Below are 27454 nucleotides of genomic sequence, written 5' to 3'. Positions count from 1 at the left end.
GAATGTGTGACTGTGAAGAGATTATAAATATATTTTCTTACAGCTGAGTTGTTCAATCCAACATTTAAGTGTTGGTACAAAAATACGCGAAACCAAATTGTATGACAGAGCTCGCTTTGTCAAAACACAAATGTCTCATAAAATATGCTGTCTAGCATCGTAAGTAGTAGGTGATATTTTTCAGACAAACTTTTTTTCAATGAGAAATACCTATTAAAATTAACCAAAAATATTCAAAATTTAGATTTGAGATTTTAATTGACTTTTGATTTGTAATGGCAACAATTGAGGTTTATCTAGATTTGTTTAAAAATCAGCCCCAAAATAAAAAAACACATTCAGTTATGCAAAACATTTTCTTTAAGCCTTCATAACTTCTTAAAGTTACTGTTCTCTAGTTAGAAACTTCCCAAGAAACACTTGTATCCATCCAGTTCCCCTATTTGCCTTTTTTTCCTCCAATCTTCCTCATCAGTCCACAGACCAAAGTACCAACGATTTGTTTCTAATACAAAGGGCCTATACCTTTAAAATGTATCAGTAGCTTTTTTGGATTTTAAGTCTCCCCAGTAGCTGTCAACTTTTGGCAGCTGGTGTGAGGAGAAGGGGAATTAAATTTACTGGAAAAGAAACCACCCTCTACCATTCATGCATGGCCATACAAACACACGAGCAGCATTGCTGCATTGCACGCAGACCAAGGTAAGATGCAGAGGTGAAATGGCTTAATGGTGCCTGCAAAGATGGGACAGGAGAAAGGGGAGGGTGAAGGGAAACCTGCCAGATTGTACTGAAGACACAAGATGTCTCTTGGCAAGTATTAGGTAGAAACCTGAAGGACTGGGAGATGGTTACCACCCTCTGTCTGCCAGGATGGAGACCCAGGTCTCCAGAAGAGGAGCTGCTGGCAGGGAATCTGCTGGAGGAAGATAAAAGTGCCTCCCCAAAGTGCCTCCCCACAGGGGATGTTTTCCACCTGGATCCTTGGGCACCAAGGCTGAAGCATATGGGGATGTAGAGTCACAGGAAGCAACGGCTGCTCTGATACAGCATGCTCAGAAGCGGGGAACCTGATCTGCAGGAGCTCACACTCCTTTCTGCCCATTTATCTCCCCACCTTTCTTTAATTACAGATACTCTGTTTGGAGCTATTACATCTCAGTTCTTGAGAGGCCGTTTTGATGATTTCAGAGAAACGAAAGCAAATGATACAAAACCTGGACATTTACTTCAAGTAAAACAAAAAGTATTAGGCTGCATTGTATCAAATTACGATCAGTTTTACCCCTCTAGAAACGCTTCACAAATAACAAAAAGACCTGTGAGTACAAATTTTTGAACTCCAGTAGGCTATAAATTATTTAATGTGGAGGTTTTGATCTTCTCTTGCTTTACCAAAGCACGATGCCATACCTTGGATCCATTCAGTTACATCCTGGCCATCCACAATAACATGTTTTTATTAGCAGAGGAGATATTAAGAGAGATACTCTTGTTCCGCATCAGCCTCAAAAGACTACTATGTTACACGTGACCCTGAAGGGAAAAAAAAAAAGGAAAAAAAAAAAGAGCTTAAGCTAAGATACGGATGAACTTCCCAATAACCCCTAACTGTAATCTGTTTACACGCTTCCTGCAGAGACTCCTTGGATGGACAACTGTTTTATTTACACGGTGCTTTATACTTCAAGTTCTAGCCATTTACCTCAGCAACTAAACATTTTTAAGCAGATGAAATCAGAAGAGATCAAATATCCCTCAGGTGGACACTTCCAGACAAAACGCATGTTAGTGACAGATTTTGTACTGTATTAGCCAAAACTGAGAAGCAGTTGTGGACACTGCGTTTAAAGTTGGCTGCGTTATTAATTATCTCACTGAAATAAGTCACATTCAAATCCATCTATGACACGACCGCGGCAAAACTTGAAAAGGATGATATCTGACTTAAAAGTCTGCCATCTTTATCAAGAGAGAATATTTGTATTTATTTGCAGGATGAGCATAATTTTTTTTTAACAAGGCAAATGACTATGAAAATCAGGTGAGCTATGGGTCACGTACTGTATCAGTCAGAAGCAAGCAGCCTGCAAAGGTGCTGAGCATCCCTAATATATTTTGCATTGCAGAAGTATTCAGCACTTCATTGAATCAGGCCCCACAGTCAGTTAAGAATTCCTGATCACAAGAAGATGGTTTAAAACACAACTGCCACCACATACAGAACAAATCCTCCCTTTTTACACGAAGTATTTTACCACTTATAGTAACACCCACCGGGCTCAGCTGCATCCAGTGTCCATTGCAAAACAGTAGCTTTGCTCGTGAGAACTTAACATATTTTGTCATGATAAGCATGAACAGGAAGCAGGTGACCACGTTGCTGGTCCCTCCTGCCTCCTTTCGGAAATAAGATAGAAACTGCGTAATGTTTTACCCTGTCCAAATGCAGCGAGGTCCAAAATTGCCCCAGCTGGTGTAAAGTCATCCTGTGACATCCCAGGAATGACAGGGGTGACAACAGCCCAGACCCAACTGCTATGTTCCATCTCTGAAAGATTCATGGAGGCCATGACTGGGACCGGGGTACCATGCTGCCTGAGAAGGTGATGCAATTGTTTGGTTTTCTTCCCCCACCCCAGGACTTCCAGAAGCAAAACTCTGACTACAGGCAAATAGCAGCAAACAAGACATCTCCAAAGGAACCCTTCCTATTTCACTAAAACGCTTTTCATTTTGGCAAGCCTGTATTTTCCACGAGACATAACCCTACCTTGTCAGAAAGCTTCTAGCCAGCTCAAACCTTTAACACACTTTGCCTCTACAGCAGCAAACAAGTCTGATATTTCTCATTAGATGACAACCTCAACGCATGCGTAGCTCATCTCTGCTGGCTGTTCAAGACTCCACTTATCTGACTTGTCTATTCAAGAACTACAGCAGCAGGTTACACTCTAGCCATGAGCTCGTTCTGATGTTCAAATCCAGTTAAAATGAATAATTAAACTGCTGAAATAAAATTAAATAAAAGTTATACAGCAATATTTCTTGCTGGCCCTACAGGCTGCACTCTGTCTTACATTGCGTAGACATGGTCACTTTAAATATTTTATGGGCTTGTACAATTACACATAATTCAGTTGAGAGGAATATACTGTTAAATGAAATAAATCATGCTGCCATTTGTGTCTATGTAGGACTAATACTAAATATAATTAAAATGCTTCATTTTTTTTTTCTAAGAGAAATTACTAGGCTGACTACATTAACAGTAGTTGTTCAACATAGTTGTTTCACAGCCATCCTATACAGACTGCAAATATATGGGCAAGATCTCCAGCAAGTGCTTGGACATTCAGAAGTACATCTTGCATGAAATTCAAAACACCTAAGCTGTGCTATAGCCCCAACATGCTGCTGGGCAATGCGAGCCTGCTGGTGTGCACCTTCAAAACTAAAGCAGTTTGAAGCCTCTGCATTGAAGTCTTCTGAGGAGCTCAATCCAGACGATGTATTCAGAGGTGCGGATAGCTTTGATTTCACTATAAACCACATCAAACAGGCATATTGACTTGAAAACACGGGAAGTCGATAGCAACATTTCAAAGATTTCTATTTTTTTTTATGTGACAGCAAAGAGCAGGCCATCAAGTTTCTCCTCCCTAGCATCCCCCACTTTCTAGAGCAGTGCCTTCTCCATCAAACTAAGGATGAGATCAAAACGTGGCCAATACAACACATGTAACACACAGTTCTTCATGATGAGAGCAGGACACGCACGATTATCATGGATCAACAGATGACCAGAACAGCTGTCAATGAAAGTACCTCAAATTCTCTGTGTGATCTTATTTTTACTCTCAAGTCTACAGTCTTTGTAAGATCAGGCCTGGAGGCTATATTTTGTGTACAATCAGTTAAGAAACACAAGTCAAACTGTACGCTATTTGATAAGTGGAGTATTACAAAAATTCAAATAAAAGCAATGCCAGTTATTTCAACTCCCACTAAGAACGCGTGAACATATACAGAAGACAGTTGGTTCCATGAGATCATTTGAGAGACTGATTCAAATTACCATCAAAATGATAGAGCTGAGAATTTTTTCACATCTTGTTACAATTATTTTCCCAGCCGTTATTCCTTAGGTGTATACTGCTAGTATAAAATTTTTATTCCATAAAGTTTGCTTTATTCTACCTTTTAGTAGAAAGGCTCTGCTCTCTCAAGAGACTCATAAAGCTTTATTATAGTGTACCAAAACACAAGGTAAATTTTTCTATACTACAGAAATTGAAGCATTGTTTTGTTACTTTCTTATGCCATGCCATAGTATGTATTCTAGATCCTGCGGTTTTCTATTGCCCTTCTCCTTTGGCCCATCCAAAAGCACATCACCTATCCTATACACATGGAAGTATAAGAATAGCTAAGGAATGAAACACAGATTACTCAAGACTCACCCATATGTGCACACACACCCATCACTGTCACATGTACTCTCAGCAATCCGTTGTCTACTGAAAACCGCAGTGTCATCCTTAAATTACAAATTGAGAGAATCAGGCAGCTTCTCATTTCTTCCAACAGTACAAGATCTCTGTTCTCCAGCAAACCCCGCCAGATTTGGAATTCATTTCTTTGGGACAATTTGTTAAGGAGCTCTGGCTGCCAGTCTCCTCCCAAAGAGTCCGAGGTGCCAAGCCCAGAGGATTTGAAAGCCAGTGTATGCTGTTGTGTAACCTGGAAAGATGAGCTCCTGGGGCAGGCACGACACAAACCGTTTAGCCCATTGCAGGCGAACATCAACACTTCAAGTGCTACCTGCAAAACACTTGATATTTTGTACAGATAATGCAGGTGTCACCTGGTCTCTGCATGAAACACAGCTTGGCAAGCAAGTGTGCGCAAGCTGACACCTCCAGATGGCTTTGTAGCAGCCAAAAAATGCAGAAGACAAAGCTCCACACAGGGAGAAATAGCATCCAGCCTTTCTGCACATGGAGGAAAGCAATCCTGAGGTGATGCATCTCCTGAACTCCAATGGAACACCAACTTTGCAACTGAAAAACCAGCACAGCAGACCACAGGAAACAACCTTCATCCTTTTGGTTGTCCCCTCACCTTATAACATCTTATTCATCACTCAAATGCATTTCAGTGACCTCCAGACACCCCAAGCAGGCAGCAGAAGGCTCACCTAGAACTGCCCCAAGAGCTAGTAAACTCCAGGCTCCACATGAGCCAATTAACCAGTCTCCTCAATGTCTCAGTAACACGTTGTGCCCTCCCATCACGGGTACAAAGACCAAAATGCTGCTGACACCGCTTGGCTGCCTCTTTACTAATTTCTCTCATAATTCTTTACAAAGATTAAGTAAAGAGCAAGACAGCAAAACCCACTGCCCTGTAGGTCAGGGAAGAGCTGTGTGTGCTGGATTTTTCTGCACCCTACCCTGCCTTTTGGCTGCCCAGTTGCTTTAAATAACCTCAGGGGTTTTTGTTGTATTATGTTAAAGGAAGTATTTTCCTTTCTGTTCAGATTCTTTCACATTTAGGAATATCATCATCAGTCATATTGATTTTTCATGAACTAACTAGACTGAGGAAATGAATAATGTGTTATTCCTTACACACAGACTTTCCAAATGGCTGCTTTGCCCAGGGTATGATGTGGTAGACCCCCTCTGCTGCCTGATACAAATGCATGCTCCAATCTCATATTCCATCCTTTGCTTGCCCAAAAAGGGGCAGCTGCTGCACGCTTGGTCTGCTGGAAACATAGGCGGCTACAGTGCTCCAGCATCTGTCATATTATAGGAAGCCAGAGCCACAGTAAAAAAGAAGTTGATCAGATAGAGTTTATACACACTGTGACCCACACTGCACTTGGGGTAGCATCATTAACACTGTTTCAAACACAACTTCCTCGTGCCTTGAGCTAGGGTTGTTTTGGTAGATGACGTCCGTGAGAATTTGAGATTTATTCCCAGCAAAATTCCAGAGAGGAGCACAATATTAAAAATTTCCTGATCTAGAGCATGAAACTGTCTCAAAGACATGACACATTACAGACTGTGACTGTAAGAAAGGTGAAATCATTTCACAGTTCAACATGATTCCAGCTGTTTAGCAAACAAGCAATAAATAACACAAAGTGGCAATGGCTTCATAAAGGTAAGGGAGCAGCTGAAGGTGGTCATGCTGAAGAACAAGGAAAAACATGTTTTGGAGTCAGGAATGAAACGAGAACCAGGCTGCAGGGAGTGAAGGGGGCAGAAGATCGTGCGCTAGGAAGAAACAACTGGGATTGACCAGACGAAGAACACAGTAAGGACAAAACCAAAGCCACAGTCAGCTGGTTCTCCACTGCCCTGCCAGCTGTGTAAGCCCGGGGTGGAAACAGCAAATCAGAACAGCAACATCTGCACCCTTGGTGAAGGCCTCAGGGCTACATACCAATGTAGGTGAATGCAAAACGAAGTCTACTGAGAACACATTAAAAAAAATTCCAACAAATATTTACGCCTGGTACATAGCATGGCAGATTTCCACAGGCAGAGCACAAGTGTACTTAAAAAAAAATAATCCACACACAATGACTTTTATTTCTGTGCATGTCTGTCCAGCAGATGCAATGACAATGAACAATCAGGCATTTAATACCCTGATTAGAAGCAACTGATCATCCCAGTAGCAACACATATATAATACAGTCTGATGCCTGGCAGCAGTACGTTTCAAGTATTTCATTCAAAGTGCTACATAAATAAAAATTCAAACACAGACCTCAAGTTCAGTTAACCCTGATATAAGCAGACCAAGGAAACAAGTGAGTTTCTTTTCCATGTATTCTTAGGGCTGCTCCAAGTTATACCACATGTCAATTACTCAAAGGTAACATGCCCATCAGGAATCAGAGCAGAAGGCATGACCAGAAGACAATTTCTAGAAATGGAAGAGAAATTTTAAATATCTCCACACCAGAATCTGCAGGTCTTGTCAAATAAAAGATCTGGGGGGGAGGGAGGGAATAACCATCATTTTCCTGACAGAAAATTCCAACTTTTCAACTAGGAAAATTTCCTCAAATTTTACTGTTCAGGGAAGGGAATTAAGTGAATTACTTTCCTGCTACATCAGAATACTTTTTGATAGCCCTAAGACATCTTGGGTTGAATCAATTCACCCAGTATCACATTGCTTTCTTACTGCTATCAACGTATTACTGAATGGCAACAAATTCAAGCCACCATTATTTCACTTGCTCCACGCGCTTCAGCTGTCACAGTGCACATACCTTTTCCTCTGACCAAATCATATGGATTTACCTGACTTCAGAGCATTACAGGAACCACGTAGGGGCCTTACAACTCCAAGTCCCCCTCTGGGCATGGCTTAATTTCCTGAACTGCAGCAAAGAAACAAATATGCCACAGTAGGAAACATTTTAATATCAAACTGATTTGTAAGAATACTTCTGCTCATCCCAGGTACTGAAACAAAACACTTTCATTTCAGAATTGTTGAGATTTCTTTTAGATTTTTTTTAATAAAAAATGGCTACATTAAACATCATACATTTCAAAATAACCTCAGAATCTTTTTTTTTTCCACACAAGGAATTTCATCCTACTTATAGTTGTGTCCTCAAGCTTGCTTTTGGGTGATGGGAAGGCTCGTGTACATTACCAACCCAAGCAGCAAGAGAAACAGATGCTGCCTGACCTTTCTGAAGCAGGCATTGCTCGATAGCTGCATCAACTTAGACCTCAAGATCTAGTCTTTTCCTTCCAAACCTCAGTTCTTAATTTAGGATGAGGAAAAAAACAGCTGAAATGCCATAATTTTCCACCTGATGAAAATTCTAAATTCATTCAGCTCAGCTATCCTCCCTGACTTGTCAGAGCTCTTGGCTCCATGCAGACAATTGCTTTCCCCAGAGCAAGGTAGAGGAGTGACTTCTCAAACAAGCCCGCAGTGTTAGCACCAGACCACTGTGGATTTGTACCTGACAATCAGCTGTTGTGGAAAACACGAGAAAGTAAATTCCAGGTAAGACATTAATCACAGAGTTCCTCTTATTTGTAAACTCACTGGAGTCCCTAGAAGCAGTTATATGGAAAAGGCTTTTGACTGATGGATCCCAAAATTATCTCAGTTCATTGTAGACCTTCCTAGTGCACAACATTTTCTTGGAGAGTTCTATAGAGATTTCTTGAATGTGGTTTGATTCCTTATGTGTCACCAGAAAAGGTAAATTCTAGCCATACATCTTCCAACCAATACAGGTGGAAAAAATTCCTCTATTTTATTATTTTCTTAGTTTTATTTTGCTAGCTGTTATGCAGAGTTCAAAAAGGAACATAATTAAAAATTTACTCTTCAGAACCAAGTTTTCATCTTTTTTTTCCCACAGATCCGGTGGGGGAAGGAAGAGAGGAGAGAGGGGAAAAAAAAAACTTCCTGTCACATAAATAATGAAAAAGATGCTCAAAGACTGAAAATTTCACATACAGCTTTTGAAGTTATTTTTTACTTCTTTATATTGTGTTGCATGCTCTACCTGCTGGGTTTTTTTTTTCCCTTGGTAGCTTGACAAGTTCTTTTTAAAAAAGATTTTTAAAAGGCTGCGAAGAAGGCAATTCAAGAAGTTTTCACTGATCTTGTCCAAATAGAAGAAAGATTCTTTTCATTGAGCATGCAAACCGCAATCCTTTGAACAAAAGGCACTTGACTCACATGATGCCAAATCTTTTCTCAGCTGAGAGCTTACACAATGCAGGCTCCATCCACAATAACACAAGTGCAATAGGGGAGGAAAAAGAAAATCTAAACCAATCTCTTCCTTTGACCAGGCTCACCATCTAGAGATTATCTTCTTGCCATTTAGGCATGAAGAAGTGTCATGTTTTGCTGTGTTATTTGTCTGTGAGAGACAACGCCTGGGTCCAGGCGGACGAGGTGACAGAGCGGTGCCTGCACGTAACATGGGCAGGCAGCTCCGCCAGCCAAGGAGGGAACAAAGCTCCCAGCGTCAGTCCGCATCGAGCTCATTTCCTCAGAGCTTGCTGCATTACCCACAAAATGGTTACAAAACAAAAGCAAATCTCCGGAAAACCATTCAACTGTAATCCCTATAGACATTTCCAGCATCAGGCAGCCAAAAGGCAAGAGACTCACCTTTCTCCTTAGCTTACCTTTACTCAGCTTTCCTTTCTACTTGCACCATTCCCCAAACTACCAAATACAGGAGCCTGTTAACCCCTTACAAACTGCCGTGCTTTCCACAACCTAACACAAAACACACATTTGTAACACTTCAGACAGGTAGCTCCCAAAGCCACTCGCTATTATCCTTCACCACACATTTTTAGGTCCTGGGGTGCTAACCACTGCCTCTGTGTGAGGAAGGGGCCAAGCAGACCACAGGTCTAGACAGACTCCCAGTCTTTTGGTGTGTGCTTCAGGTTTTGCACAGTCTGTGGAAGGTGTGGCTAGCGCAAAGTAATGAAACCCAGTCTACATAAACTGAGTGAACCTTACTTTGATGCCCCCTCCCTGGCAGTGTTCAAGGTCAGGCTGGATGGGGCTTTGAGCAACCTGGTCTGGTAGAAGGTGTCCCTGCCCATGGCAGGGGGGTTGGAACTAGATGATCTTTAAGGTCCCTTCCAACCCAAACCATTCTGTGATTCTGTGATTCTATGAACCTTGTAGAAAAAGGCTCAATGAAAATAGTCTGTGCTTCACATAGCTTGCGAAAGCTGGGAAAAGTCACATAGGAAAGCACTGCTGCTCCTGGCGCTCAAGCCTCCATCCTGTTAGTTTTATCTTGGCTTTAACTCCTGGGAAGAACTTGGAGAACCAGTTGCATTGACCTCCAAATCCCTCGCTATTTTCTCTCTTAAATTAAATACAAATTAATCATGTTACCATAGCCACAAGGGTGCTGAGACGACCTCCATCAGACAGCACTCCACTGGCCATGCTGCACCCGGAGGTACGCAGCATTAACCATGCTCCGAGCGCACCCGCAGTCTCAAAACCAGAAAAGTGATTTGCGTCAGCAATTCTTATGTTCAGATAAATACATTTGTGAAGCAGATTAAATATACAATGGTACGTATAAATACTTTCCTTTTCCTTTGCCTTCTTTAGTCAAAAAGAACACAAACCTAATTCACAAATGTGGACTCTCAGTGTATTAGCAGTCTGCCTCTGCGGTCTCCCATTGTAAAGAACACAGAAATTAAAGGTTTGAAAACCATATCTTTTCTAAGCCAAACGGATTCCTTTAAGTCACTAATAGCTTTGCAGAAAATTCCCCTGTGAAGATTAAGGGGGGTGATATGTTAGAAATGCTGTTCTGAGCTAATTTATGAGTACTACATGCGGCCAGGCTGTAGAAACGTTTTCCTCATGATTAAATAGAATTACTGGAAGGCTTATTGTATGCATATGTTGATTAACTTTAATTGCATAGCTGTTATAAAACTAGCAGGAAAGAACACAATAGACCATAATAACTTCTTGGAAACTCTTCATATCAAGAAAATTCAGGAGAAAGATGTAGGGAAGTAAAGGAGGCATGTGGGATACCGAACTCCTCAGCTTACATGGCCATTCTGCTGAGGCAGCATTCCCACCACTTTCCCACCTCCTAATACAAAGCACCTGAGTCTTCCTCATACAGCAGTAACACAGTGTTATCACCAAGGAAAAAAATGACAATCAGATAACTCACCTAAGAGCCTCCATGAAACAGCAGTTTCATGGGTGGTTTCAAAACCAGAACAGAGGTAACACTGTGTTTGATGGTGTGGTACATGCCTACAGCTTTCCAGATTATTGACATGAAGCTGCTATTCACACCAAAGCCTCCCTCAAGCACTCCAGTCTCATGGGTTTTCAGACACACTGCATAAATCCCAAGTAACACTTCCCCATAGCAGTCACAACTGTGAGCACAGCATCTTTTTTCAGCCTCTGATTTACACTACAGCATCACTATAAAATACCTTCCACAATTTTGGGATATATGAGAACAAGTTTGCTTTTTTTTTTTTTAAATACCAGATATAACAGCACCAAAGACATGTTACATACAGATAAACACATAGTCCACCCCTCACCCCAAGATGCCACAAGACCTGAAATAGAAAGGTTTGAAGCATGTATTCCATTATCTATTAGTGATGCTTGATCACTACATTTTAAGTAAGTCCCACGACTAATAAGCAGCAATATAACAGAAACCAACACAGTCTCTGGCATCACCATTGTTCAATCTCTCCTTTATATGTTGGCGGCATCATCATCACGATGAAAGCTTTGAGCTCAGTTTATCGTTTGGATGGGTGAATAGCCACACAGGGAGGGATTAACATACATTTGAAATGTAATATCAAATGCAATATCAAATTGCAGGCCTACATCTTCTTTCTTTCTTTCAACATGATTATTGAACGTGGTTCAGAAGTGCATTTTAGTTTCAACTTATTCCCATAGTCACATCTCTATCCCTGGTGGCACACGCACCCTCAGAGGACAAAAGATCAACTCCTACCATAAAAGCTTGATCCTATTTGCATTTAAACATACTTCCTAAACCTTTGACAAGAACATGTAGAACTCGGAAGAACATCAGGATTTGCTGATTCACTGACACGCATCACTGCAAACCTGTGAGTGTTTCACTGAACCCCTTTCAGCTTCTCAAATTGGTTCTTCACCTGAGCAAGTTCAGCCTCAGAGAACACCAGACACCACCTCTGCAGCCATTCACCTTGGAGGCATGTGTCTTCCACGAGCATTATCAACCAAGCCCTTGCTAGATCAGTCCTCCGTGCTCTCAATCGACTGCGAAGGAAACAAGGTGCCCTTTGCTGGAAGGGGACATGGCATGTCACAGAGACACTAATTTATGACAAGTATCTGCTGACTAAATTAGCTGAGCTCTAGAATATGGCTATTAACAGGACCCATCAAATTGCTTTCAGGACCGTGAAGTAGACACCTACTTAGCCACAGACAAGCAGAAAAGCAAAACAGCCAAACGCAAAACATTCGTAATTCACCAACTGTTTCCCATGTCACAAAGGCACTAATTTATCACAATGTTAGAATAGTCCTGTTCCTAAGTGGGAAGCAACAGCATTCAGATTCTTGCAGATAATGATGGAAAATTTCTAGGGTATAAGGGAGGAAAAGAGCTATTTTGTCTTTTCTGACACTCAGAGATCGGGAAATGCACCAGACTCCCTCTGAGGATTCTTCTGGAGCTCAGGTGGGCTGGGAGGAGGAGGAAGACGACAGCTACAACCTGTTTTGTTTTTCCCCACAGTTTTGCTGGGTACAAATCAAACCAGCATGAATTTAAATTTATTCTTTCAGTCAAATGATGTTCTGAAATAGGTATTCATGAACCTTCCATGTTCACAATGCCTGAATGACGCACAGAGAATTCGCATTTGTCAAGTTTAAAATTTTACCTGCCTCTGACTGCAGCCTGGAGCACGTGAGCTCCACAAGCTGCTCCTGTACACCAGAGGCAGAGATCACTGGCAGCAGCTTTGTGTTACCGCAGATCACACACAGCTCTCCAGCTTTTACAGAGTTGCCAACGGACCTCCATATTGGCAAAATCCTATAGCCCTCTGCAAAGGGGATACACCCATGAGGTTCTCTTTCCCGATAGGAAGAAGTAAAGAAACCAGAAAACCATTTTCATAACCTGGCTAAGCAACTCAAGTGGTTAAACTCAACTCAAATATTCTGATTACCATGACAGTCTTCACGTGGTTCAAACGCTTTTCACATTCAGTTCAGGCACTGGACCCACTTCTCCTTTTAACTGCAGGTTCTACACCATTTTAAGTCAGAAAACTCAAGAGTTAATTCATAGGACTATATGTTTAAGCGTGTTGATCCAGCTTTAGGCATTGGCACGAATGGCATTGAAAATTTAAATCAATATCAAAAGTGAAACTTTCAGATAAAGATGCAATGCATTCAGTCCTTTGATTTTCACTGAAACATCATGCTGAATTCACTAGAGATGAAAACAGTGCAATTTAATTTCTCTTTCCCAATTTTAACACCTGAAGTCATAACTGATTAATAATCATGGCAGTGGGTACCATTCACTATTGTATCTGAATTGTTGCTGAGAACAGGATCCAACAGCAGAAATCATACTTGGGTGCTTTGAAGGCCACAGTCCTCAGCTCAATTCTGTCTGGTGGATGCTTACTGCAACACCCCTTGCTTTCCCATGCTAACAACCACTGCACTTGGCATCCACCTGCACCAAAACCCCTTTGGGTGGTGGTAGCACGAGCCTGGCACCGCAGTGCCCGGGCAGCGGCAACGGACAGGCAGCTTGAGAGCTCCTTGGCAGAGGTGGAGGGCTGCCTTCCCTGCAGGAGGGACAAGGCATGCTGGCACACATGCTGCAGTGGGGATAAAGAGAGATCTAAATGCACTCTGGGAGAGGCAAGAGTTGAAGGTACAGCCACCGGACCACTGTGGCAGAAACTGCTACTGGAAATACTTGTCCACTAACCAATTTCGTGGAGAGCACAGCAGGAGAAGAGGAAGAAAAAGCAGGAGTTAGCATAGCAGACTGCTCTGAAGGCAGATGTTTATTCAAGACTGCTTCTGCGTACATAAAACAGGCACAACAGAAAAGGCTTTTATTTGGTTAACGCACTAAAAAATGGATGCATTTATTATTCGAGATTTTACTATGTTAATCCTACAAGAATGGCTGCACTAGAGCTATTTATCATCTGGCACTCTATACTTGGTTTCCATAAAGAGAAAGGAAAAAGGCCAGGAAGGTTCAGCCAATTTGTCTTTTAATACTCTTTATTGGCTCATTAATGATTACCTCTTTTTAGCAGTCTGCCCTTGATCCTAAATTCACAATGGCTCAATGTAGATGAAAGATTTCAAATCCCCATCTCTCCTCCCTCTTCTCTTCTGCCTTCTGAGGCTATGTAAAAAAAATACCTTGCCACTGCTCAGCACGCTGCTGTCTAAGGAAATAATCCAGGACTGAAAAAACATCTGTGGAAGATTAAGTGGTGCAAAGGCAAAACAAGCAAAGATCACTATCCAACCCAGTCCTGAAGAGCCACAAACACTAAAGGACCCACTTAATAATGATAATAGCTGCCACCACTTAGCCATGAAGTCTACAACTTATTTATGCCTGGCGCTGCACTACTGCAGTACTGCAGCATTCAACTGTTCTAGTTACCGAGTTCTTCTTTTTGAAGGAACGTGGATTTATTTCTTCAGTATATTATTAAAAGCAGAAAATATTACTGTTCCACAACCAGAAATCAAATAAAAGTCTTAGAAATGCCACGTAACAAGAACATTATTTATCTGAACGTTTCCTTTGGATTAAAGCAAGTTACAGCCCTAATCACAGTGGTCTTTACAACTCCCACAGCAATTTAATAACAATGTATTTGTCAATACAGTCCTATATGCTATACTATGTGTAAGAATATTCTGCCTCCGTCAAGTTTCTTTCAGGATTCCAGTTAATCTCTTCACTGTCTTTCCTGAAACCGCAAAAGAATCAGGTGAATCGGATAGAATTCTCAGATCCTTTTTCTACCACAACTATCAACATGCTATTTGTGGCCAGTTCACCCATTTTGCATCTCAATTCTGTTTACAGATAAGGAAGAAAATAAATAACCACCTTCACAGTGTGCTTTGAGATCTCTGGAGGAAGGATGTCATTTCTGTTCAGTATTTTTACTCATCTGCTTACGTGCTGTTACTAGCTGTTACAGTTCGAAGCAAAGGTGACTGCATTTCAGTGATCCTGGATGAAAAGCATGATATAAATATCAGTCTTACTATTAAATTCATTAAGTAGGCCTACAGAAATCAAGTCATAAAATTAACTGGATGAACTAATAGTAGTGTATCATTAAATAATCATCATGTCACATGTAACACAGTGCTTACCACGGAACACCTGTAATAAGCCTGTTTGAGCAACACCACCTGCAGACACATATTCCTTGCTCGGTACATTTTTGTTCGTACAGCTACAGAACAAGAGTACGCCACGGATTCAGCAAACACAGGTTTAGCAATAATCAGAAGGTAGAGGAGAATCAGCATAAAGACTGATTGCTAACAGATGAATACATCAGCACATAACTCATTTACTCAAATTGGCTGATATGACAGTACTTTAAAACTACTTTATACAGGGGATATTAAAGAAGATAATCTGCAATTGAAATCACAGGTGTGTAAGTTTAAAAAGTCTCCTGGATAATGGGACAGGAAGCCTCTGCCTGCTGGTCACCTGGCTCCAGCTTACACCTGCAGTGCTCTAAGCCTTTGTCCTTTATGTCTTCAGTTGCTGACACGAACGGAGATAAACATCACTACGCTAGGAACCAAAATGAGAAATACGATCTCCCCAGAGCCCCACGGCTAACAAGGATGTCTGTCAGAAACTCAGGAGGGAGGTCAGGGACTCTACTGAAAAAGTAAACTGGATTATCCTCCCTCCCATACTCTGCTAATAAGGATGTGGGCAGTGGCAGCCTGCATTGTCCTGCCAATATCGTGGGAGTTTCAAGGCAAACTTCAGTCACTGGGACTGTCAATCCAAGTACTTCCAAGTCCAAAATCATGTTTAAAAAGAGATTTGCAATAATGAGGCAGTACAACATAGCATCTTTACGCAGATGCAAGTACCTGCGCCTTCTGTTAACAGCCACTTTGTAATGATCCTTAATATTTTGCTATTAGTTCTGTATTTTGAAACACAGATCTAAGCCTGCTAGTAAGATTTCATTAAACAATATGCAATCTGAATCAAAGGTCATTATCATCATTACCTATAATTACCCAATTTGAAACTTCAAATTTTACAGATAAGGCATTCATGGGAAAAAATGATTCATGCCTGCAACAGGTTCTTTTTACAGAAATGGCTAGATTTCAACACCTTTAGATCCAGTGAAGTTAATGTATAGAAGGGAAAGGGCAATACCAAATCAGTAACATTTTACACATCTCATTCATTAGCATAAATAACCTTATAACATCCCCAATATATGCAGAAGCTTTAGTGAATACATATATTTACTTCTAAGTACACTTGACAAGACTGTAGCTCTACCATTCATCCCCAAAGAAAATCATATGTAAACATGGAAATTTCCATGCAATACAATTAACTCAGGTGATGTATTAGCTGAATCATAGCAGCTTTCTTGATCAAAAAAAAAAAAACCTACCAAAAAACCCCCAACCACAAAAACAACAAAAAACCCCAAACAACTTTTGTTCCCTAGATAGACTAATATTTTTGGCCTACGCACTGACACCACCACTCTACAGTTCACTCAAAGCTAAAAGCTTGGGTACCGCAGCCAGGAAGGTGACTCTTAACTTCAAAGTTAATGCAGATCATTGAGGGGATTTAACTCTTGAGGAGCTGGTTGGTCTCCAGCCAGGTATCTGAATGTCGTTAATTAGAACATTACCCAGTCAATATTGCTAAAAATGCATTTCTTCACGATGACGTGCTGAGTAGCCTGCACTCAGCCACAGTACTTCAGACAGTTTCCCACAGTCATTAATCATAAGTAAATCTGTGCAAGGAAAAAAAAAAAGTTGCCCAAATCTTTTTGTATCTGTCATCACACAGATGATCAACACTGTTGGAAATGCCTCTAGAGCTTAATAGCCCCCAATAATTCATCACTAATTCTGCTTTTTCATTCTCCTCCTCCAATCATGTTGTGTTTTTCATTGCAATCAAACTGGAAAGCCTGGAAACTCTGAGCAAAATAACTGGATCTAACCAATGAGAAGGGTGCCAGCAGGCACTGCGGCCTCTCTGCCCAGGACCTGTCCCCTTCCACCCCACAGAGCAGTGGCAGGGCTGCCCCACGCCATACCTTATGCAGCAAGGGATCTTTAAAGTCTTAGGTCACACTTTTCTTTCCAGTCTCATCACTACAGACATGGACTTTTAAGGCTGTAGCATAGCACACTAAAATAAAAACTTTATCAGCATTCATAATGTACCAAATACTAGGCTTTATTGCTGCTCAAAGAGTAGCAGTCATTCATTTCTTTAACATTATGGATTATAACAAGTTTTTGGGAAATCTGCTTTGGCTGCTAAAGTATGTAATTCCCTACAGAAGTAGATAGGGCCTTACACTCTTTTGTTTGCATCTTAAACTTCTCAGTCAATTGCGGGGGGGGGGGGGGGGGGGGGATTTTTTTTTTTTATTTTAAGGTGCAGTTTTCCTTTTCACGATTGCGTAAGAAATGTACTTAAAGGCCTCTGACAGGGACATGATACATTGTCATTGCTCCCTGTACCTTACTTCCCCCAACATCTTCTTGGCTAAAAATTATTATACGTTGCCACTTCTGGAGGCAGTTTTGTAAGTTTTGGTGTGTTTGGGTTTTTTTGTTGTTTGCTGTTGTTTTTTTTTTTTTTTAAAAAAAAAAAAAAAAAAACAGCATTATGTCTTCTTTTTCCTGTATAAAAAGGATTTTCAAGAGCATCCATTTCTCTTTTACTGAGCATTCCAAGGGCATGAAAGTTCATCTTTTCCCTGCAAGTCACTTCATTTAGGCCTTTTCACTTAACAGTTCATAGACTGCCTTGGAGATCTGGAGGGCATGAAAATCCTGAAGGACAGATCCCCCGGGAACATCACCATGTGAGGTTTACTGCTGCATGTTGATCACTGTGGGTGCTGCGAAATCCATAAGTTCCCTGTGGACCTCACAGCCATTGTAACCTGCTCCTCAGCAACACACGCAATATAAAGCCTGCAGAAACATCCTGCAGTTTCTGTTCACATTCATCTTTTCATCCAACTTTCCCCAAACTTCTTGCACCATCAGTCTCTGGGAATGGCCAACTTCTGGAGCTGCCAGATTTGTTTTGGCAGTTACCAGAACAAGGCGCCCCGGGAAGGCAATGCCAGCAGCAGCTCCTGATTGCAGGCGAAGCTTCAGATCTCTCTGAAGCAGTTTGAGTGCCACAACTGCTCTCCTGTCTCCTCTGCTCCTGATTACACACACACAAAAAAAGAAAAAAGTCTGTCCTCTATGTTATTTTCAGCAAGCACATAGTCCAATTGACTTCAGAGGTACCTACCCACGTGCTGAGCTGGACATATGCTTAAATACTTCCCTGAATTAACGCCAGATACTACCTCACCCGCACCAAGCCCTCAGCTCTCCTCCTGTGCCCTCTCACACTCCATCTCCTCCTGAAGTGCTCAGAGCCTGCTCTGATGGGGTGCTCCTGCAGCACAGGGACAACGGTGTCCACACAGCTAATGCTCAGAAATACTGTAAGATCCCGGTCCAAATGCACGCACAACCCACAGCATGCCTGACACTGGTCTTGTAGCTACAGCTTCTTCACATTTCCATGCTAGAAACAAAGATCAGAATCCCTGCTTGTGTTTGCCAAATACAGTGTTTCCCTCCCATAGCATCTTTTCCTCTAAAAGTAAACACCTGAATTTTAATCTGGCAGAAATACACCTGCTAAAACCCTTTCACGTACGTCAGCTCAAGAAACACTCTTTCAGTTAACGCTCACTTGGCTGGAGCAGCACAAGCACATGTAACATGCTGGATTGGACCTTGCTCTCACTCCACAGGAATTCAGGAGTAATAGCACTGAAGTAATCCGGTCCAGAATTCTTACTTATACTACTGTATTTATGCCAGCTGCACATAAAGATACTGCCCCCTCCCCTCCCCCCCAAAAAAAAGGTCAGTAAACCATAAGCTACACAGGCCCTCTGAAGTGCAAAGAGAAACCTATGCCTGCCTGCCTTGTTTGGATTCATTATCCACTTTCCTCATATATTCTGAGGAGCTGAGGAGGCACCCGAGATAAATAGCTTGTAATCATCTGATATCTTCATGTGACCTCCTCTCTGCAATTTGCATTGGCTTCAAGTTTCCAGATGAAGACGCTGGACGAAATAGTGCTAGGATTAATTTTAGCCTACTCCTAGAGATGACTCGCTGATACCAGAATAAGGCCGTAATACTTGACAGAGCAGAATATTTTCCGTGCCAACTTAATCTGTTTCAGGCTTCTCCGGACCAAAATAAAGTGTGCAGAAACAGTTCCAAGCAAAGAAGGGTTGTGAGCTTTGGGAGCAGAGAAAGAATTAAAATAGCATCATTCCTCCCGGTTTGCAAATCAGGATACACAGCATGCGTGTCCTGCCCCTGCACAGGGCAGCCTGCACAGCACAAATCTGAGCACGACAGCATCTCCTTTAATGAGACATTCACTAAAGCTTCTCAAAAGACGGTACAAACACTGTTTTGGTGTGTTGATAAAACGTATTTCTCTAGTTTTTAGCTTCCAAGTACCTGCAGTAATAGATTAACTGTGGGAAACCACAAGGAACAAAGGCCTTTGTACAGTGATGGCCTTGCCCCCCTCAGTCCAAAGCACTGCAACAAGCTGCCCGTACAGAACTGCACATCAGTCGATTAATTTTAGCATGCACTCCACAGGAGAGTTAATACAGCTTCAAGACTGTATTACCTTGATTTTTCGGAGATGTTTGATGAGAACAGCTCTAGAGAAAGCAATCAAGCCTTTCTGAATGTCCACCATACAGAAAAAGAGCCCAATTCTGACCTCTCTTACACATAATCAGTCTGCCTGCAGCCCCTGAACATGCTCACTTTGAGTTATAGTCATGCAACTTTCAAAAACGAGCTCATGCTTCGATAACTTTCAGTGTCCTTGTGAGCCAAAATACTATCAGGTGTGTTTGTAAAGAGATTTTTTTTTTCAGACAATTATCAGAGCAAAACAAAATCTACTGTGGTAGCACAGTCGTGCTATTCTGGCAGTTTAATGAAAAACTGAGAGTGAAAAGTGCTGAACTCCGAAGTTGCTGAGACAAGAGATGAGCTGGGGATGAGGACGTTTTTGAGAGCATCAAAACTGCATTGAGAAGGAGTCTGAAAACTGAATTCTGCAAGTGCCACAGAGCTGAGACCAAGGGGTTTGGTATGCATCAAAGTCATCATCTCAGCTCACAAGGAAGCAAGAACATGCTGTGGTAGCAGAAGTCAGGCGGTTCACTCTTCACATGGCAGCCTGAGCTTGTCCTGCCTGCTACAAATCAACTCACCAGGAAAACTCTTGCAACTTTTCCTCTCTGCCACAGAAAGAGCAATTAACTTATTTGTGTATAATTCACACCCAAAAAAATGGCAGCACTGTCCCCATTTCCACAGGCACATTGCCTTTGAAGTTTTATGTGGGATGAACTTGGTTTTATATACTTTTGGGGGATTTCTAAACATTTGAGTGCCCAATAAGAGCTATTAACTTACAGGATGTGTGGAAAAGTCAAGTGCATATCACAAGAAATATTTACAAGCAAGTAAACTCAAAAGCGTGTATATATTTCTGCCCAGAAAATCCTAGGAAAAAATATAACAAGACTAAGTAGTGCCTGAAAAAAAACATGTTCTAATACTTAGATTACTAATAAACTACACTGATATATTTTGCATTAACTACACCATAAATGGACTAAAGTGGAAGCCAATGGCAGATCGTGGTTATATTTGTTACATGGACTTTCTCTTGTCACTGCTTGACTTTACCAGGACATGACTGTTGGCTTGTAAGTGAACTTCAGGGGATTATTTTTTTAACTACTATGCTCTAATGAGACTTTCCAAGAGAGACTACACTTTCAGCACTTGAAAAGTAATGAGGAGGAATGAAACCTAGGGAAAAAGAAAATACAGGAGCAGAAAAATACCCCAGTTCAACACAAGCAGAACAAAGTGCTGTCTTACGAACAACTGCCTGAACAAAGAGGAAAAAGTAGCTGATGAAATCAGCAGATGAATTCGAGACAAACACGTCAATGGCCTGGCAGGCCTTGGCACAACGACCTCTAACTTGGAAAGCTGCGGAAATGATGTGGAAAGTGAAGCAATGAAGGACAGAGAAGATGCAAGCCAGCCTCAGGGCAGAGGTGAACGAGGCTGCTGGAGAGCATGAAAGCCACCCAAGGCGAGGAGATGAGAATACTGTCACAACTGAAACCAGCAGAAATCAGCAACTCGAGCACATGCTAACAGCAAAGGCAGACAAATGGCATTGCCCTAAAAATGTCATGTCTGGGCTAGCAAGGACCCTGAGGAGGGAGGGTGCCTTCTTGGGGGTAGTCTTGCTCACAAGCTCAGGGCAGCTGGTGCTGTCCAGTGTCACGGCTCCTCCAGCAGCCCCAAAGGTGCCGCGATGGTTATCACACACCCCTGCCAGTGCCAAAGCTGTGACATTTGATGTCATCTCTGCTCCATCAGCCCAGGGACACCTCGGCTGAGTGCCCAGCCCTGGGAGGGGGAGAGGGGCAGCCGCTCAGGGGGTTACGCAGGCACAGCTGCAATCACAGCCAGTCTCACCAGCAGCTTCTCCTCTTGCCTTGAGCCCAGGAAGCTGCACACTGTAAGGGACGACCGTGACATTTTAGGTCAGACCAAATAAAAGACCTTGACCGTAATCCTAGACTCTTACAGTCAACAGCTCTTGTCTTCAGAAGCGCCAGGATTTCATCCGTGACATTCAGATGGCCCTGGCACCTGCAGCCCACCTGCTGGGAACCTCTGCAGCAGGACCTGCACCGGTGGCTCGTCAGAAGAAATACCCAAAAGTCCAAACACGCCTGACCAAAAGGAGCACGTAACTACTTACAAGCTGCTACATCCTACTACAAACATGGTTTAGGGTTTTTAAATTTTTGCCTTTTTTTTTTTTTTTTTTAAATACCCACACATATTTAATACCTAAAGTTCCTTAGAAAGTATTTTAAGAATTAAAAACGTAAAGCCAGAAAGCAGCAGGATGATCGTTGGAAAGCTTCAAGGAAATACAGTGTGCATTAGTTTGTCTTTCTTGTGAAGTAAAGGATTTGGTATATTTATGGACTGAGCAAAAAAAAAAAAATAAAGTGGTGTTTGAGCAACTGTAATCTGTTCCAATACAAAGAATTTGTGAAATGGTAAAAAGAAACAAGGGGAAATGCTGGAATGTCCTCATTTTATAAATATAGCAAATAAATGCAAATGAGGAGTTCTTGAGTAGGGGGAACACTGGTCCAATTGCTACAAGAAAGCACTTTTGCATATGCTGCAGCAGATTAAAATACTAAACAGATACATGTGCCTTTGCTTTGACTATGGGACAGAGTTTGCCTCAAAAACCTCAAAATAAAAAAGAATCCCAGGACTTACAAGAAGCAATTAAGTTGCAATACACTAAGAGATGAAGACTGGCATATCGATAATGATTGCGTAGTTTGTTTCAGGGCATTAAACACAAATTAACATAGCTAATAAAAGCCAAGTTAATACTCCCTTTTATTTTTATGCCTCATATTTGGAAAAATATGAGTTACAAAGGTTAAAGAATTTACCAAATAAAATGAGGAAAATACGCTGTAGCTCTTGTACAAAAGAAAAACTGTCAACGTATTATTTCTCTAACCAATTAATCACATCAGGAGAACACCACACGAGCTTTTAAGAGTTTTCAGCACTACAGATGAATACCAAATTCAATTAACTCTCCTGAGTCTCTGGTAGTAGGGTAGGAGGTATGATTTTGCACAGCATGGTGTAATTCTATCCTATTACATACTTTTCTTTTTTTAAATGAACAGCCAAGTAAACTATCAGTTTTCATGACATTTTCTTCCTATTATTCCTTTCAAAGTATTTCATCTCTCCTAAAGTTCTGCATGGAAGAACTTAAATTAAAAGAAACTGGCAGACCTATAAATCATACCTTGCTTTACATACCCCCTCATCAGAAGTTACAAGTCTACTACTTAACTTCCAATCAATTAATTACTAGTGAAATCCATTATGACAATGTGTGCACAGAATAAGTGTGATAACTAAAATCTGAGTAAAATCTTATTTGAGTAAGAGCTGTCACCCAAGTAGGATTTGTCTGAATTTGCTTTCAAATTTGTGCAAATACTGTAATTTAAGCTTTAAAAAACACTTTTTTTCAAAATGAAAACTACAAAACTGAAACGTTCAGGTGACTTTTCTTATTATTATGCTCAGCAATTCCACAGTTCTGAAAAAAATTACATTTACATTGTCATAAAACTAAGTCATGCAAAGTGGATAATTCATCTGTGCAAAAATTCCAAGATTTTTCTAATCTAAGTGTCCTGCCTTTTAAAATAATTTGCAGGAAAGCATATACAGAATTCCACCATAAACAAATATTAGAGAGGGAAAAAAAAATATTGTAATATTGACAGAATACATATACAGACATCTCACTAACAGAATTAGACCGATTCAGTTACAGAATAAAAACTTCTTGAAAATGGCCAATTCATTCAACTTTTACTTACTGAATGTTGGAAAATATCTTGTTATGAGTAATACACAGACCAAGAATTCATCATGCAAATTCCATTAATAACTTTGAATATACAACATTGTTTCCCACAAGCAGTTTATTTTCTCAGTGGATAAATAAAACCTACTTTTATCAAGCATGCAATTATTTATTCAGAGATGAAATAAAAACTAAACAAAGGCACACAAAGAAGGGAGAGAAGTTTCATCATAAACCTGACCCGTTACTGGTGCCAACCCAAAAACATCTTTTCAAAATCTCAAAGAATTTTAAATGTCACTTAATCGGACCTACAAACAAGTGGTTATCAGATTTTAATTGGATCACTCAGCATCTCTCTGAAACCATTTCTTCATCTATGTTTACCTGCTCCCAGATGAGTGAAAATAGGGTGTGTATGTTTATTATTGGGTAATTAAATTAAGCCTAAAAAAATACTATCTGTGATCAAGCGTTCTATAATTAACATATGTTTACAGATACAGTGTCATCAAAATTAACTGCACTCTAATCTCTCAATAAATGTGAATTTTGATCTTTTTATTAACTAATATATTGAACACATTTTCCAAGCTCTTGACGAAAGGTCATTTCATTAGCAGCAAACTCTGGCTGTAAGAACACTTGACACTGCATTGAACTGCTCCAGTTACTTGCCAAATACCAGCTCCAAGCCTTAGAAGAGAGGAGAAAAAAAAAGGGAAAAAAAAAAAGGCAATGTTTGTCTAAATAGTTATACGGTAGACTCTTCCTCCTCCAAAAGCTTTTTACATTTTTCTGTCCTGTACAAACTACCTGCCACGAGCATACTAAAAGTTCAGGATAAAGTGACGACTATACTGTAACATTACACACAGCAGAACGGAGCACGAATACTGCGGAGCGAGCAGCTGAACTGTGCCAGTTCACGTAACCTCACGCATTACAAATCTTACACAACGGCAATACAGTCTCTAAACACTTTAGAGAGTATCATAATATGCCACAACCGCATCCCAGTTTCTCCGAGATTGACAAAGACCTACGCGCATGCGGCAAAGTAACCGCGTTGGCTGTTGCAGAAACACAGGCAAGGCACCGATGGGGACACAGCCCGGACCTAGAAGGTTCCCTTCTCCTCAGATGCCATAGGCTTTCCCTGATATATGCCAGGCATCTACAGGAATCTTGGCTGATGATGCTTCAAGATGGGCTTCAAAGCATACTTTTCCCACTTGTTTAATTCACACAGGCAGCAGCCTTATTTACTAACCGATGCATCTCCAACGCACAGCTTCCCAACCACAGGACTAAGCTGTAACATCTCCTTCTTAACTGGACATCTCCCTTGATGAGAAGGCAGCTGTGCACTTCATGTGAGCAACTGTGCTCATACCATACCCACTCCTGTACTTCTCCTGTTGCCCGTGGACAAAGACGATGGTGCTTTCTAAACCGTCTCTGCTGCTCGTAAAAAGCACAAGCTTCAGAACCACCCTGCCAGGCTGTACAGTCTCTGTGCTGTACTCATTTAAGATAACTTTTTTTAATCACCGTCAGCTCAAACAGGACTAATGGGAGCTCTATGGACAAAAGAAAGGGCTGAATCCACAGAGGTCTCCAAGATACACTCTTTTTAAAAAGCAAATCATTATACTACCAAATGAGTAGATAAATAGTCTTTTGCTGCCATTAGCCTTAGGATACAGAGCTTAGGAACAAAGACCCATATCCAAAAATCTGGCTGGACTCACTGTAAAAGCTAGAGATGAAGAGAGAAGATGATGCGATCCCTGCTGAATACATTCAAACACAGAAAACTTCTGTCCAAGTACGGCATTTCCAGTCGAACCTACTCTGAGATCCCCTGTTCTGCATATGTTTGGCCATGAGCCTTTGAAGAGCAGCAAGGTCTTCCAAAAATCCACAAACTGAGGAATGTGGCAACCCACTGCAAGTGAGATCAGATGCCAAGGTGTCTTCAGCAAAAAGAGGTAGTGAAGACTGAAAATGAAACTACATTTGTCCAACAGACAGAAGCAATGCAGAGGGCTGAAGGGAACGAATCAAGACAGAAAATCCATCCAAGGGTATTTGAAAAATAAAAGAGGCAAAAAAGACAAGAAAAAGTGATTTTCACATTAAATACCACGAGCCATAACCACTAAGGAAAAAGCTTTCCTAGCTCTTCCCCCTGCTTTCCCAGCCAAAGCTGATATAAGAACAAGTCCCAGTCCTCTCCTTGTGACGTTCTTCATAACTTTACTGCGTAACTCTAGACTTTCTAAAAAATACACAATTTAATTTAGTTTTCAATGTCAAATAACTGATTTCAAGTGCACTTCCCATAGCAATCCATACATTCTCTGGCTTTCTATTTTTAAATGCGTGATAGCTCGCAGCTCTTTGAGGCTGCAGTATGCATTATACTACAAAATTACCATGTCAACAAATAACTTTTCTTTACTTGTAAACAGTGCCTCTTTGTGAACCGGCAGATGTCTGCCAAATTACGCTTTTACTCATTGAGATGTTCATTGGGAAAAATCCACATCAGTAAGATACAACCCTCTTGTGCAGCAAGCAGCAACAAAAGACTTGATGGAAAATGACTACCCCAAAATACACCTATCACGGCAGTAAAAGACAGTTCTGAGAACTGGCGTGCAAGCAAGGGATCTCAGGCCTTGAGGAAAGCAGCTGATAAATTCTTCACAAAGGGGACGTGTAATTCAAAACCAGTCAGTAAGTAGGTGCCAAATTCTCAGAAAATGAGTCCTGAACTACACACGTGAAGTGTGTAGATACGTGCCATTATGCTTGCACATATACTGAGGCTGCAGAGCGGCACTTGAATTCATACCTTTGAATGTATGTTCAAGTCAAATGGTGCCAAAACGCCAGGTTGCTTGCCCCAGCTACGTGCACAGATCAGCTCCTGCACATCAACTGACCCCAGAGGGAACGTGATGCTCAGCTGACTTTCCAGCCAGGCAGGGTGCAAACCCTCTGCCCCACTGTCCCTTCCTTCCACATGCCTCACCCATCCCAAAGCATCCCTGCAGCTCAGCCTCCCCAGCCAAACTAGAGAACTTTGAGTGGCTGTACCAAGAGACCTCATTTGGGGATGCTCCATGACCACCCCCCTACCTGCCCTGGCATCTCATTCACCTAACAGGGATGAAGCTCTGCCCTAATGCAACATGTCAAATGGAGAAAACTCAAGTGCTTCCCCCAGCTAAAATTAATCAGACAATTTCTTCTGGTACAGACAAGAGTAAACAAAAAAAGAACCTTCAAAAAATATTGTTATGAACCATCACAAAAGGGTGCCAGTAACAGCCATGGGAACAAGGGCAGGCATATGAGGGGCAGGCCAGACCACATCTACATTCTGGTCTCAACATCACAAACCAAGAGGACAAGAGGTGGATGCTTGCTATAAATGGCAGGAAGGGGGGCGATGAGGCCATGTGGATGAAGGAAAAGCTATAGTTACTGCTGGCAGAGCCAAAAGGAGCACAAGTAACTAAAATTGTATGACCTTTTTATTTTTAAGCACTCATGTTGCAATGCAAGATTAATTAAAAGGATCCATTTTCATGATATGCAGAATCTGTTTACTGCTGCGTTATCATGGCTATGTACAGCACATGTACTCAGCATACAGAAAAGAGATGAACTGTGTATGAAGAACTAACCATAGGAGACTGAAAAGAGTAAATGTGAAACACGTAGTTAAGTTGTATAGCTTTGAGAGCACAACTGAAAACTCAAATCAGACAGGTGGCCATAGAGACCAGCCTAGAAAAGAAGCTAGGCTTACACTGAAAAATACATCAGTCTCTTTGTGGACACTTAATTCCTTTATGGACTCAACAGCAGCCGTGCAAATGCAGTACTAAAACAATAGAGAAGTGACAGGAATTCAGAAACACAAGCACAAGAACGGCACTGCTCCATACAGAAATTATCATAAAACTGGAAACCATTAAACGGAAGCTGAAGAAGTTTGTT

The 27454-nt window shown here is 41.3% G+C and overlaps 1 protein-coding gene across 6 annotated transcripts in view; it reads right to left on the bottom strand.

Annotated features, from left to right (window-relative positions):
• Positions 1-27454, bottom strand: part of FGF13 (fibroblast growth factor 13) — a 258524-nt gene that overhangs the window by 194372 nt on the left and 36698 nt on the right. The window contains exon 1 of one of the 6 annotated variants that reach the window (XM_068411871.1): positions 1414-1504. The exons of the other annotated variants lie outside the window; for them this stretch is intronic. The gene's annotated coding sequence lies outside the window, so the exon portion shown is untranslated. Of the gene's footprint in view, positions 1-1413; positions 1505-27454 lie in introns of those variants that run through there. 6 annotated transcript variants of the gene reach the window in all.

This window comes from Nyctibius grandis, chromosome 13 (genome assembly GCF_013368605.1).
Source record: "Nyctibius grandis isolate bNycGra1 chromosome 13, bNycGra1.pri, whole genome shotgun sequence".
NCBI lineage: Eukaryota > Metazoa > Chordata > Aves > Nyctibiiformes > Nyctibiidae > Nyctibius > Nyctibius grandis.
This window is presented reverse-complemented; position numbering and strand designations above follow the sequence as displayed.